The 15,995-nt window shown below is 44.8% G+C and overlaps 1 long non-coding RNA gene across 1 annotated transcript in view; it reads left to right on the forward strand.

Annotated features, from left to right (window-relative positions):
- Window positions 1–1,380: 1,380 nt before the first annotated feature.
- LOC146860110 (uncharacterized) overlaps window positions 1,381–15,995 on the forward strand; it is a 113,310-nt gene continuing 98,695 nt past the window's right edge. Inside the window, exons 1-3 of the long non-coding RNA XR_014978790.1 lie at window positions 1,381–1,466; window positions 10,651–10,752; window positions 10,870–10,900. This is a non-coding gene — a long non-coding RNA (uncharacterized LOC146860110). The remainder of the gene's footprint in view (window positions 1,467–10,650; window positions 10,753–10,869; window positions 10,901–15,995) is intronic.

Consider the following 15,995-nt stretch of genomic DNA (forward strand, 5'->3'; position numbering starts at 1 on the left):
ACCACAGGGACATAACAGGCTCCCATCCACCTGAACCAGCACCCAAATCCCCTGACCTGCCAGTGGTACCCTACAGGTCCTGGACCCTTGGTGTGGCCTCAGTGGAAATGAATTGATGTTCTTGGGCTCTTCCCGACTACGAGCTGGCCCGTTGGTGCCAAAACCTTGCCACTAGCAAAGCTCGCCAACACGAACTTGTTGCAGTGAATAAATTGTGCATTTTATTATTTCAAAACAGTACAATACAGTGGACTGCTGCTGCACTGTTATGACATCAAGAAAACAATGAATGTTTAGCTCAAAGCCTTGTAATGTGACAAATCACAAAGCTTCAGCCGTGGAAGGTAGAAATACGTTCCAGTTTTACATTTCAAAACGTAAAGATAAACACTGTGATTGCAGTTGAATTTCAATGTTTTTCTGAAAGGCAATGCAAAACATGCATACGCACAGTTCGTGCACCACAAATAAACAACCAATATTCAGTAATGTGGCTTATTGCAGCCTAGTTATCCTATGTTAAGCATTACTTTTCTAAATGAGAATTAGTCTGTCACACTTTTTTCAAGCACACAATGTTTTCTTCACTATTTCATGCCTTTCCTTCTTATTTGATACTAGGGTGCATTGTGGCTCTCACTTTCCTACCTCTTTACTTTTTCAACTTTGCTGCACTTTCCCAAGCTACGAATGACTGCAGTCTCATTTTTGTAGATGACAGCAGGACACTGGTAGACAGGCAAGTGGTATTATTACTATTAGTACCAGGTCCTGCTGAAATTCTTCATTGCTTGAGGAAACAAAGAACAGAAGCCCCCGATGCTCACCTTCTTCCAGGGTGTGGCTGTCGTGTTTCACAGACCCACCAGGCACTTAATGACCTGAGGTTGGTAACTGGTAGCCTGAAACCTATTGACGACCACTGTGAGATGGCCTGTGGAGGGGCAGAATTGCAAGTGATCTTATGTGGACAGTAGTATGTAGGTCGACAAAGCCCTCGCAGTCTAGTAGAATTTCCCTTGTTGCGTTATATACCGTGTGACTATCTCCTCTATACACTCATCTGTGAATTCTTCCTTTTCCTGATCTGATGTGTTCCTGTTTCTAGTCTATCTTCTAATCCTTAGCCGTCCCTTCACATTTGAAAGTGCATCTGCTGCAGTAAGATATAACTGCTTTATTGAGCAGATGTAGTTTTTCGTGCTGCACTAAGTCTGTGCGTACACGTCCGGGGATCTAGAGATAGATTTTATCGATTTTAATTCAACTTCCCTTTTAAGGTTGGCATTCTAGTTGCGAAGGACGTGCCGATGGGGGTCAGGGGTCGGTTCCGAGTGCGTCTGCGCCGCATTTTGAACCTTCTCCATTTAACATCGGATTGACGACATCACCTTACTTCCGGTGTTTGCCGTGAGTCACATGAGGAAGCAGCGTACTCGGTTGCTTGTGTTACGAATTCCCATGGGGTAAGAATAATTTTTAACCTTGTTTTGCCGCAACATACAAGTAGCGGGTCTGTGTACCCTTACTGATTGGTACTTTGCATGTTTTTTCACACAGCGGTACGGGCCATGGTTAGAGTAAGACTCAGCCCTTTCTTCTTTCTAGAACCGCGTGATATCACCTTTATTCTTCAAACGTAATTTAATATTGTGGTCTAGCATATCGTTATACAGCGACTTATGAGATTTCTATTACAGGACCGGAGGCATCAGATTATGCTTTCTCTTTCATTTACTGCAAAACAAACAGCAGCCAATAAGAACATTTATAACATTATAAAAAAAACATTCCCAGAATACTTTAGTGTGAATGTACAACAACCATAGAGACTAGCCCTATGTAACAGTCCTCAAACCGGAACACTTCCTCTTTCTTTGCTGCTCCTCTCAGAGATAAGTGATCGATTTTTTATCTTGCCCTTCTCTGTTGCTTTGCGTTTGCATTGTACCTTGATTTTATGGTTAAAGATATTATTGCAGCCGATTGTATTTCTGCAGTGTTCTGACTTCGCTGCCTTCCCTTGCCGATAAGGAATTTTGTGCGCTTAGCGAGTACTGCCTCCGTGCGGTCTGTTTACTCAATCGGAAGGTTGAGGACCTGTTTGCAAGCACTCCTCACCTTCCGACTGCAGTTTCCTTTTTTCCCCAGTGTCTCACCACGTTGGTAGTGGCTGCCAGTGCCTTCCCTAGTTCGGGCCCGCGCATCCTGGAGCCTCGCGTTGTGTAGCCCAATTGGATTCCTTTTGGGCTTCTTTTGGGCTACGCGACGCCCAATTGATTGTTCTCCTCGCTCCGCGCGCATTTTACATAGCGCGTCGGAGCTAATGGTTTGTCTTCAGTTGTACCCTTGAGTAGACGCCTCACTTGGCTGAATAAAGTGACAGGTCCAAGCTGTGTGCAGACTTGTGGACATTTTAGAGGCTCTTGATGCCTTTGGGCTACTTTTGACTACAGCTTTGCTGAGGAGCACGCTTTGTCCTTAAGATAATAGTTTTTTGCACCAGGGTTGCTCCCCCTTGACTGATCCCTTTGGGATTCTTGATATTTGTTAGTCTTAACGTCGCACCTACTGTTTGGTGGACATGGAAGACTGTGCCTATTTTGAGGAGGATGAGTATGGGTACTACAAGGAGGAGCATGCCCCTCACCTCGAAGACAACCTTGTGCAGGCTTTGGATGCTTCAGTTCAAGACTCCGTTAATAAAGCGGTGGAGGTCGCGGTCCCTAAGACCGTGAATAAAGCTCTGGTGGCGGCATTGAAGCCTATTACGGCACAGGTAGAAAATTTTGCAAAGCGCCATGGCTTATTGCAACAGGATAATGCACCCGCGTCGACGTTGTCTGTGGGTAAATCTGCGTCCAGCAAGACACCCAATTGGCCGCATGTGCAAGCTCTCACTAAACTACCTCCGCCAGCGGCTAGAGATCACCCATATTCAGGGTCCCCAAATCCTTTACCTGCTGCACCCAGGGTGGCTACAGATATGGACACTGGCACGGACACTGACTCCACCAGCCACACCATGTCCTCTAAAAAGAAGAAGGCCAAGAGGTTGGTTGTCGGCCCTCAATCTCCCGCTGTTTACCAGCCTTCTACCCCCTTTGATTTCAGCCCCCAGGATATAGTACATCCCAGGTCCTCTGATTGGACCCTCCTCCCGAGGTGGCGGATTATATCCATCAGAACCTGCGGCGCAGTTTTGACAGAGATGTTAGGAATCATCTAAAGTCCAAATGCCCCCGTCCCGATGTTCCGGACAAGGTCACGGAGACTCCGGATATTGATCCTAATATGTTGCCTTTCCTGAAGAAGTTCCAGAAGGATCCCAAAAAAGGCATCGACAGGGCCTGGCGCAGGTGCCAGGATAAGTTGTTAGATACTATTGGTCCCTTGTCAAAAATTCTAGAGATGGCCCTGGTGGCCAAAGAGACTGGTGCTTTGATTGACCCAAACATTCTCGCAGGCTGGACCCAACGTGCTATTTGCTTTTTAGGCAATGCAAACTGCGCCATCTCCGCTGAGTGTAGGAAGTCTCTTTTGATGCGCATGGACACTAACGTGACCGAGTTGGCGGCAGCTGAGCCGGGTCCCTTGGCAGAGGGATTGCTGTTCGGGGACCACTTTGTGAAAGACGTCTCTAAATACGTGGGGACTTTCACCAGTCTAGACAAAGCCCAGTCTAATATGAAGAGAGTTTTCAACGCGGGCCTTTTTGGATGGGCCGGGCGAGGCAGGGGCCGCTCGCCAGGCCACCAGTACCACCAAGGTCCCCGAGAGGTGGCTACGGCCGAGGCCGCGGAGACTTTCAAGACCCCACCAGACGCGGGACGTTCTACCCAACCAGACATTCCAACCATCGCGGCTTCCACAGAGGTGGCCAGAGAGGGAACTCTCGTCCTCAAATTACATTAGGTGAGCCCACTTTCTGTCTGTTTTTCCACTGGGGGGTCGGATTCGCCATTTCCCTCACAATTGGCAGGCCATTACTCCGGACGCTTGGGTCCTTCAAACAGTGCAGGGTTTTCACATGGACTTTTATCGAACTCCCTTTCAAGGGTCCCCTCCTCACCCTCTGTATTTTTCCCAACAAGACGAGAGTTTTATAGATCAAGAACTAGACGAGTTGATGGAAAAACACGCGGTTGCCTATTGCGAGGACGGCAGTCCGGCGGGCTTCTGCAGCACCGTCTTCCTTGTACAAAAGAGGGGTGGAGGTTTACGGCTGGTTTTCAACCTAAAGGGGTTCAATTGCTTTGTTCTTTACCGTCACTTCAAGATTGAAGGTATCCATCTTCTGACGGATCTCTTGAGGCAGGTGGATTGGCTAGTCCGCCTCGACCTCAAAGATGCGTACCTGACAGTGCCTATGTTTCCTCACAATCGCAGATTTCTACAATTTCTGTGGCACGGCAAGCGCCTGGAATACTTGGTCCTGCCTTTTGGTCTTTCCTCGGCTCCGTGGTGTTTCACCTAACTCCTGAAGCCGGTGGTACCGCATCTCCGGGAGCAGGGTATTCGTCTCATAATCTATCTCGACGATATTCTGATTATGGCTCCCTCGGCACGTCTAGCATCCCTTCATCTTCAGATAACGATGTCCCTATTGGAGAATCTAGGCTTTGTAGTGAACAAGGAGAAATCGGTTCTCTCACCGACGCAATCCCTGGAGTTCATGGGGTTTGTGATCCATACGCAGTCAGCACAGTTACACCTGCCCAAGCAGAAACTCAGGGACCTGAAGAGGGAACTGAGGAAGACTCTGGACACGCAATTGATGTCACTGAGGGCGATCTACTGGCCTCGTCCATACAAGCGATCTTCCCGGGCCCTTTACACTATCGAGCCCTACAACGTATGAAAAGCAGACACCTCCAAAAAGGCCTCTCTTACTCAGACCTAGTTCCGCTTACGGAGGAAGCCTGTGTAGAAATTCAATGGTGGTTGACCCAGGTAGATGCTTGGACTGGTCAGGCGATCTTCAGATCTCACCCCGAGTTGATCATAGAGTCGAATGCCAGCAGGTCGGGCTGGAGAGCCCACTGTGGAGAGGTGACTATGGGGGGCAGGTGGTCTCTCCAGGAGTTGGAACTTCCTATCAATTGTCTCGAGCTCCTGGCGGGCTCTTTTGCGATTCACACTCTCTCCCCCAGGAAGGTATCATGTTGTATTCTGTTACGAATGGACAACATTATAGCTGTACACTATATCAACAAACTGGGGGGTACCAGATCCCCAATGCTAGCGGAGATCGCCAAAGACTTCTGGCATTATTGCCTAGCACATCAAATATCAGTGATTGCCGAATACCTTCCGGGGTGAGACAAAGCAGTAGCAGACTGGCACTCACGCCATTTGAAGGATTACAGCGATTGGAAACTTCACCCATCCCTGTTTCACCAGATCCAATCTCTGTGGGGTCCGTTCAGCATAGACCTTTTTGCCTCCAGGCTGAACTTTCAGTTGGAGAAGTTCTTCAGCTGGAGGACTGACCCCTTAGCGAAGGCAACAGATGCATTCACTCAGAATTGGTCCTGAGTCTTCATTACACATTTCCCCCATTTTTCCTGATATCCAGAGTGGCGAATCAGGTTTCTCAGCAAGAAGTGGAGATTGTGCTGATTACCCCAATATGGAAATTGCAGCCGTGGTTCCCAGTTCTCCTGGAGATGGCATGCGATTACCCGCTTCGCCTCCCGTGCTTCCCACTGATGCTCCAGGGCCCTCAGGGAGAGCTCCACCCGCTAGTCCTGGCGGGGCAGATATCCCTGATGGCCTGGAGGCTTTCCAGCAGCTAGATTTTATCCACATGGAAAGGTGCAACAACCTGATATATGTATTGGTGGTTGTCTGCGCTTTTTCAAAATGGATAGAGGCCTATCCCCTAAAAGATAACACTGCTCTATCCACAGCCAAAGCCCTTGTGAAGGAATTTTTCCCTAGGTTTGGAATGCCGAGAATGGTGTGGAGTGATAATGGGAATGAATTTGTGGGTCAAGTGATGAAGAATGTGTGTGAGGGAGTAGGGATAAAGCAGAAATTCCACGCTGCAAATCACCCCCAATCAGCTGGATTAGTAGAGCGCTACAATGGCGCTCTAAAACTCAAGCTGGCCAAAATCCAAGCGAGCTCAGGTCTTAAATGGCCTGACGCTCTGCCTCTAGCACTCCTATCCACCAGAATGACCGTGCATTCACGAGTGGGACTCAGTCCCTACGAGGTCGTTTTTGGCCGCCCGGCTAATGTATGGGGTGTGCCAAGACCGACGAAATTCAGTGAAATCGAACATCCAGTACTGCTTGATTACTTGTACGAATTGACGGCTAAATTACGTGTTTTACACCAACAGGTGCACGATACTCTTCCCCAGGCCTCTGAAGCTCCAGGACACCCTATCGACCCTGGCGCGTGGGTTTTGGTAAAAAATTTCCAGCGCAAAAGCAACGATGAGCCTCGTTGGATCGGCCCTCATCTCGTACTTCTGTCTACAAGATCAGCTGTTCGAGTAAAGGGGAAGAAGAACTGGATCCACGGCGCCCACGTGAAAAGGATACCTTTGCCTCTGCCGTATGACCAGTGGGTCCAGGAGGGTATCACTGACTCTGAAACAGACACTGTACCTCGTTTTGTGCCGTTCAGTGATGCACACATAAAAGGCACAACTTCAGCACAACAGAGTGACGATATTTTGCAAGAAGCTGTGCCACCGTCAATTCGATTGGACACTACAGAGCCTGAACTTTTGTTTCAAGATCAAACAGTACCTGGCCGTCTCCATTATAATCTAAGACCAAGGTCCATGGACAAATAAATATTCTTTTTCCTTACCCTTTTGTTTTTGATACCAGAGCTCTCCCATCTGAAGGACTTTCTTGATTTTTGTTTTTCGAACCACCATCCGGGTTCAGCCGCAGGGTCGCGGTGCCAAGACTTTGGGGTACAGGCCGAAGACGTTAGGTCAACGGTTCTGGTTGGTCTAGGGCGTTCCCTGGACTGACAGGCGTACCCCTTAGCAGAAGATACTCACCCGCCGCGAGCGGCACGATTAGAGGATGGAGTTTTTCAAGATGGAGAGACTCACTGAGGAAAAGAACTTTAAAGCAAGAGTGTGTAAAATAATGAAGAGCAAACGTTTTGTATTTTTATGCCTGTTTGTATTATGTAGTATGGTAGTGTCTACTGTAGGATTTGTATTCTTCTCCTCTCAAGAGCCCATTGCACCCACTGTACAGCCTATGCCTCCTCCTACTGTCTCCTCACACTCTTTTCACCCTCTGCCTGAACATGAACAAGCTAGACGGTCTGAATTTGTAAACAACTCATTTATTCAGCTCCTGCACCAGCACCAACTAGTGATGAATACAACCAATTGCTGGGTGTGTGGTTTAATGCCACATACCATTAATAAGGGTATTCCCTATCTAGTGCTGCCGTTTAGTTACAATGGATTGTCATGGGCATTCCAGACCATGTTTCTCTTTGCTATAGATGCGTACTCCCCGCGACAACCGCGTTCCATCAGACCTAGCACCAATAACAAAGCTTTAATGAAAGGAGTTGCCGATATGAGCAGAGATATCGACGCATACTCATCTATTCCCAAAGAGTTGAGAGCTTATGTAGGGTGGAACGCGACGGGGTATAGTATTAGTCTGGGTGAAAGACAGCGAAAAATCTCATCCCCAATCTGGGTCGTACCCCACATAGGTCGGTTCTGTTTGCAAGGTAATGGTCAGAATCCTAGAGCTCAACTGGGAAGAAGTGACTGTACTGAAACATACACTTTTCCGTCACAGTTTTCCCCTGCGTTTTTGGCTGCCAAGGGTACATATTTTATCTGCAATGACCGAGCATATACATGGTTGCTCCCTGATTTCTCGGGCACATGTTATATTGCAAATCTGCTACCGCCAACATTTACTGCCGCCTCTGACTATCACAAGACCAGAGTTGTGAGAGGCGTGATTAGTAAGGAGGATACTGCCGGTCAGGAAGCGGGAGACTTCTTTTTGGGTTTCCTGCCATTTTGGGGACCTATGGTCAATAGTAGGAACCTGAGACAACTGACTCGTGTGGTTGAATCCACCGTTAATGTAATGGCTGGTGCCCTGGGTAATTTGACAGCTGAGCTCCAAGCGGATCGCCTCATGACTTTGCAGAACCGCATGGTTCTAGACGTTATACTTGCAGACCCCGGTGGGGTATGTAAGGTTATCCAATCTAGTTGTTGCATTTTCATACCAGACCACGCTCCAACAGTTTATCAAGCCATCTCCAAACTGCATAAAATATCTGAATCCATACATGTGGATAAAGGAGATTGGTCACTGGTGGGGTGGTTCTGGGAACTGATATCTGCCTGGGGTTGGAAAGTTCTGATGGTCATTGGAATGATCTTAGCCATCCTTTTCCTGTTCTGTCTGTGCATACAGTGTGCTCCTGTGATATGTGGCCTCTGTGCTACATTATGTGTAAGGAAACCTGTATCGAGGGACGAGCTAAGTAATAGGATGATGCTACAGCAACATCTTCATGACTTCGTGAATATTGACCTAGACTCGGATTGAAATGAGTATAGTTATTGCCTATGTAAGGGCAAAAGGAGGGTCTGTCGTACTTTAGAATTTGGGACCGCGTAGGAGGCAGGGCCCTACCCCTGTCCATCCCGGTATTAGTGAACCGCGAATGGTTAATGCGGTATGTACAAGTGCTTTGTATAACGTTTTAGCTATGAATGCACTGTGTATACGTTATTATACATCACTACGTGGGTTCCATCTTAGAGCGGTGGCCATCTTATGGTTGCCCTCACATAGGCTACATAGCATGAAGCAAATACGGGCCTTTTAGAGCACATGTGCCTTTCATTTGACTTTTCTGTGACCTGGGCAGCTTGGCTCCGCTGCCCCAGGTCAGTCCGGTCTCACGAGCTCCCCGTCCTCTGGCCACCTGTGATTAGCATCAGGGCTTGACACACCATAAAGTCTTTTCATCCTACACGAGCCTCCAGCTAATCTCTTTCACACCTGACTGTTCCTGCTTTATGGCTTGTTTTCCAAACAGGAGATGCTCATGTTTATTGGGGTCTATCGATATCTGATGTGGGATCTGAGCCTTGCTGGGTAAATAATTGCGGGCTGGCTTAACTGGAATGTGGGATGGTCATCATGACTCTGCCTTTCGTTTGTGATGTATACCTCTATATGACCATATCATAAAACCAAGGAATGTGTGCCTGAAGCATGATATTTTGTATTTAAGGAGAAGCCCGTTTCTGTGATTTTTAGCAGTCTCCTAAGAACATACACGCTGTTGTACTTCTTGAATACCTGTAATTGGTCTGCAGCCAATAAACTGATCTTTGACTTCACCCAGAAGACTCTGTGTTTCTGTAGGTCTGAAACAGGAAGAACCCGAAGTCATCGGGTATGTTCCCCTGCACCGCTGGGCTTAAAATTCCAAGTACTTCATATGGCCTCTAAGTCATTCATGCTTGGTACCAGTATACACGATATCATGAAAGCTGCCGACTGGTCTTCCAGTTCTACTTTAAAGCAATTTTATTATAAACCTGTGGCCAATGTATCCTCTGTGGTGTTACATAAGTGTTAAACTAGCATAATCTGAAGCCTCCGGTCCTGTAATAGAATAAAAAATTAGCTAGCATTCGTGCCAAGAATTTTCAATTCTATTAAGGACACGGAGGCGAAGATTATCCCGCCCAGGTAAAACAAAATACTTATTATGAATCATAATGTCATGTTTACCCACCCTAATTTGTCGGTTGTTGACAGTTATTACGAGTATGGAATTTCTGTTCCAGGCGCTGACCAGAAAGGTGAATAGACCATGGCGGTCCTGAGAGAAGTTGGTTCTGCGACCTTCAGTTTCAAGTTCTACAGTTCCTGTTGTATCAGCATTCTGGATGGATATGGATGCATTATTGATTTTTCTAGGATTGATACTTATAAACTTGGACTCTGCTCGTTGGGCAAAGAAAGAGGAAGTGTTCCGGTTTGAGGACTGTATTATAGGGCTAGTCTCTATGGTTTTTGTACATTCACACTAAAGCATTCTGGGAATATTTTGTTTATAATGTTATAAATGTTCTTATTGGCTGCTGTTTGTTTTGCAGTAAATGAAAGAGAAAGCATAATCTTAGCCACTGTGTCCTTAATAGAATTAAAAATTCTTGGCGCGAATGCTAGCTAATTTTTTATTCTGGGTAGATCGCACATTAAGGGGTCACCTACCATGTGATTGTGTTTCAATTTATATGCACAATGGGGAATTTTACAGACTTAGATTGACATATTGGGCTTTTGAAGTCTCCTCAGAAACACGTTGTTTCTGTCCTTGCAATGTGACATGCATTGGGATACTAGATGAAATACATTATGGACCTGTGATTCTTGATTGGAGATTGCAGTTTACATATAAGACTATAAAAGGGCTTGGTAATTTGGGGCCCATCATAATATTAGAACTTGTTTTTACTTTCATACCCAGGGTTTCCATGACTGAAAGGTATCTTGGAGGTGATTGATCATGTTTGGCTTGTTGCTTCAAAATGTACAGTATTCTGAGGGGTTTGATGCACACACCATATTACTTATTTCTGGCATTAGTCTTATTTTTCTTTGTCCACAGTGTGTGGTTCGTTCGAGTCGATAATTACATTTGTTGGAGTTTCTTTGGGAATCTTGATTAACTTCCCTTACCAGCTGGGACAGAAGTACAACCGGCAGAGTGGTAAGCCACTCTCATATTAACCTCTTAGCTTTTGCGCAGGCACCAACCTTACATTAAAAATGGCCTAGGTGTTTGGACGCAATTTTGATCTACACCTTCTTACTCCTTGTTTTTCAGATCGATATTTTCACTGCATTTTGCCATAGAGGTACGACTTATTTCTCTTATTGGTAGTTTTAAGTGTATATCAGGGGATCCTTACTCTGGACTTGCTCTGGGCTCTCTCTCCTTTATTTTCCCTCCACCTTCTGATTTTCCTTTCCTCCCTCTTTTATACTCAATATTATAATCTATTTTTATTCCATTCACTCTCCCAATACTTAAACACTGCTTTTTCCTATTGGCAGAACTCACCACTAATGTGTATGATCAGCACACTCTACATGCATTTTTTCAACAGTATGATCTTGAAAAGTAGTATGTGAGATTATACCTAGTGATACTGTAAAATCCAATGTTGGATCCTGGGTATGTTGATTGTAGAGCGGTCGTAAAACTGTAATACTAGGAACAACTGAAGTTAGATATTTGCACTAGGAATTATGTGAATCGATTCATATTGTCACCTGACACTTCTTGATCACTTGGGTCCACTCATCATGCATAGGACCTACACACCAGCATTACTGATATGCAGGAGTTTGGGTTGTCACCCAGGGTGTAACTACACTAAAGTCACTTGTCGCCTAAATTTTAAATTACAAGTTTGTTTGAGTGTTTGAAACCTTGTTATTGTACATTTTCTCGCCCTGAAGAAGGTGTGATTTTATACCCTGATGAAACACGTGTTGGCTGGGCAATCAATCTACACTAAACCACAAGAACACGATACTTTTGGAGTGTTCGGCTGTTATTTAAATTTTCCGTGCAGCATTAACAGTATATTGGTTTTTGAATGTTCATCAATAGAGACATTGCAGTACTGTTGCTGCAAATTACAACACAACGTGTGCATAGGCATTTGTAAATATTAATTTGTAGGCCTTGTGTGTGTTTGAGGGGTTTACGGTTATCCCTTCGCCTGTAGCACCGTAGGTTACTTAATATCACATATACCGAGTAGCGCATATGAGCAGGCGCCATCGCATACCGCACAGAGCCAAACCCGTTTTTCCTTGTGTCTAAAGCCCTTGCAGTCTGTCAGGGACTTCGGCAAGCTCACAGACTGAAACTAGGTGGCATGTGAGACAACACACAGGTGTCCTTCTTGGGAGTCTAATGTGCCAATGTCTAGAGTACTGATGCCCCTTCCACTTGCTCAGAGTGGGAATGAGTGCAACTGCTCACCACTGGCATCTACTGAGTCATTGAAGTTGGCTTTCCTGCTGGGGATAAAATCCTAATATGACTTTTTTAATTATTATTTTCTTTTATATAGTGCAAACTTGGCCCGAGGGGATTAGTGTGCTTTACATGAGCACCAGATTAAGAAGTCAAGCTGTTGCGGTGCTAACGTGCAGCTGCATGATAGTTAAAAAATATATCAGGACGCCATTGAATGAAGCGTAAATCCTCATGTGCTTAATTGTGAATGAAAAGAAGCACTTCAAAATGTAAGGATTTTTTCTTCTTGGGTATGTCTCTAAGACAGCCGCGACAGTGTTATTTATGAAAAGTGATTAGTATATCTTCTGTGGATGTATTGGTTGGACACTTGGGGCCTCATTTACTAGGCCCCAGTGGCACTTTTGCACTGCTAGAGCATCACTTTTTGACGCTCCGGTGGCACAAAGTACCACAGCATATTTACAAGGCCACAGAAATCCACCGTACGTGGCTTTTCATGGCCTTGTAAATATGTGCCCCTTTCTTGCAGGACACTGCGTTAAAGGTGAGTTCCATGTGTGTTGCTGTGGGTGTTCCCACGCAACACCCATGGAATCTGAAGCATTCCCATATTTACGAGGAATCGCAAATCTGGGAATGCGTCATAATCCTGCAACAAGGAAAAATACTTTTACTCCTCCTAGTTTTTTCCTCTTTCTATGCTGATGCATTCTGCAGCATACATAGAAAGAGGAAAATGCCATGAATTATTGGTTTTTTTGCATCAAAGTGTCCCTTTATGCACAAAAATAATCATACCCACAATGCAGGCAACCTTGCAACATGACGCAAGGGTGTCTGTGTTGACGCACGGCTGATGTTTGTGCACTGGCGTAGGAGGGACGGATAGGAATGCACTGTATCTTGTAGATACGGCGCATTCCTGCCCTTTTCTTTTGATGCACAGCAGTTCAGCAGAAAGGCCTGCAGCGCTGCAGTGGATCAAAAGTTTGTAAATGAGGCCCTTAGAATATCTTTGTTTTTATCCACTCTTCTTCCTTTTACTAAATTATTTTTAATTTGATTTTTTACAAGTGCCAGAGGCGTTTATTTGAGGTACATTCTAAATTGAATTCAGTAGTGGAAAGTGATTTATAAATTGACAACAAATACGAAAAGAAAATCTGGCTAATAGTTCATTAGAAATAGGTGAACTTTCTTGTTCCTGTGCTCCCTTGTTGCCATGGCATTGAGGAACCTGCACTGCTAGCCTGAAGCTCTGTGAAGTTTGGTGATGTCATAGTGTGAATGATGCGTTCCTCATTGTGACCTATACAGCATAAGCAGTAACAATACTTGTTGATGTGAATCAAGTTACCAGTGTCTCACTGCTTTTCATTGAGCAAGGTCGCAGGTTGCTGGTTTCTTCGGATTCAGTTTACAAATTTGATTGGTAGGTTTTACATCAATTTTATTGATCAGGAGTTTGTCCCAGCACAAGATGAGATAGAAGTTAAGAGGGCTGTTATATTTACCTAACTGAAAATTTAATGTTTTAGAAGATTTTAATCAGGCCTGATATAAAGTGACTTTCTAATGTTACACTACTTGCCTGAACTTTTTTAAATAGCTAGAAAGTTTACTTTTGTTAAAATGTGCTGCACGTTTTAATGCTAATTGTTGCTGGAAAGTAATTTCTTACTTGTGAAAGTCCACTGTATTTGTTGTCTGATTTTAGAGAGATGGTGCAATATCTAGCACATTTCTATGTTGGCAGATTCCACTGTATGTGTGATATGGGATGTAATTTTATGAGACTGGGGTCTTTTCATATAGTTATTGCAGTTACATATGTCCATTGCATGTGTAAAATGCTGTCTCTCAGGTTTGACCACCTTTGCTGAGATTGATTGCATTCACCAGAATCCACTGCAGGGATGAAGTTATTTGTTTTCGCTGTTTTTTTTGCTGGTGGCCGATCAGCGATTGCATTCCTACCAGGAATGGCCCCTAGTCACGCCTAACCTTAACTATTCCTTAACAAACGACATCCCCTGGAGTGGACACTTAGCTCTGATGTGCTGACAGTGATGGAGGGCAGCGTGTCTCAGCTATACACATGTAGGTGATCTGCACAATGACAGTTACGACAACCTGGTGCAAAATTCAACAAGCATATTTACAAAGAATTGGCGTAGGGCAGCGCGCAACTCATTTTGCTGCGCTGCCCTACGCCAATTTGAAAGGTCAGAAATACACTGCATAAATTGCAGACGTGCGCCAATGCAGGCACCTCTGCACCATGGTGCAAGGTGTTTGTGTTGTTGGCATGATTATATTTGTGCAGCAAGGGACACCTTCCTGCATAAAAACTATCACAAGAGGTGTGTTCCTCTTTCTATGTGGGCAGCAGAATGCAGCACCCGTGGAAAGAGGAAAAAATGAGAAATGTAAACATTTCTTCTTGCTAGGTCTGCTCTGAGGAGGCATACATTTTTTGGCACTGCCCCAGATTCACACTATGTTGTAAATCTGGGGCAGTGTCAAAATCCATGGGTGTTGCATCGGAACACCCACAGCAACACACACTTCCGAAATATAAGGCAAAACAGCGACTTGTGCTGCGTGGTCTTTCACCCTATCTACAAGGTCATGAAAATCCAATGCAGAGTGGCTTTACGGGGCCTTGTAGAAATGGGCCTGAACTACAGTGTGCCACTGGAGCATCAAAAGAAGTGATGCTACAGTGGCACAAGGGGCTTGTAAATATGCCCCAAGTATTTAATCTCAAATCACAGTTGTGCTGTACTGAGCTGTGTGAGGGGAGCTGGCTCTAACTTTCTTGTCTCCTGTGCTAAGCACAAGTTTGTGGTTCTGAACTGAGTTTTTCAGTTGTCACTGATGGTTGGGTTATCAGTACGGAAGGTGGGAGAAAAGGGGTTTGGTTTTATTTGTGCTTTTGGTTTGGCGGCATTCATTGAGGAAGAGCCGTTTGGAACTGATGGATATTTGCATCATGTTGTGTAATGTGTGCTATGTTTCTCCTTTTCAAGGGTGGCACATATAATTAAGTGTATGACATAACTTGGTAACCCTAAACATGTAGATTGATACTCATATATTTAGAAAGATACGGGGCAGAAGTGGCTTTTCTTCAAGCAATGCCCCTGATACCTAAGGACAGGGCTAGCTTTGTGCAACACTGGGGAACCACAAATTACTTTGCTTCCTATAGCTCATACATGGCTAGAGTTGTAATCTTAATTCATAAAACATTATCTTTCTCATGTAATTATATTCATGGAGACTTATTGGGCAGATTCATTTATCTAGCTGGCTTACTTTGTGACTTTGCCATCACAGTCATAAACTCCTACACACCTAACTTCGACTTCTAAAGTTTTTCGAGGACATTAGGCAGCATTATCGTAGACATGGTGACATAAGTATTATTTTTTGGGGGTTAAAACTTTAACCAGGGGGCATATGTATCAAAGGATTTTGTATTCGCAAATGCTGCGAATCGCAAAAACACAGCGTTTGTGAATACAAAATCGCAAAAGGAGATGTATGAGGCATTTCAGCCTCGCAATCTTAAGGAATCGCTAAATGTGCGATTTCTTAAGTTTGCGTAAGCATTTAAGAAATTGCAAATTGCGATTTCTTGAATGCAATGTAACACGCACCCAAGTTGTGCGATTTCTCCTTAAGAAATCGCAAATTACCACCAACTTCAAGTTGGTGGTAAGTAGCGATTTCTTTGAAATATGCACTTTTTTGCATATTTCAAAGTGCCATGTGGTGCACATACATGCCCTTGGGGCATGTATGTGCGCCATATGTGCACACATGCTGATTTCAGGGGTGCATCAGGGTGTCATCATGACACCCTTGCACCTTTGAAAATATTCTCAATTTGCGATTAGCAAATAGCGATTCGTAAATTGAGAAGGACTTCCCATTCATTGCTATGGGCC

The sequence above is a fragment of the Triturus cristatus genome, chromosome 3_1 (genome assembly GCF_964204655.1).
Source record: "Triturus cristatus chromosome 3_1, aTriCri1.1, whole genome shotgun sequence".
NCBI lineage: Eukaryota > Metazoa > Chordata > Amphibia > Caudata > Salamandridae > Triturus > Triturus cristatus.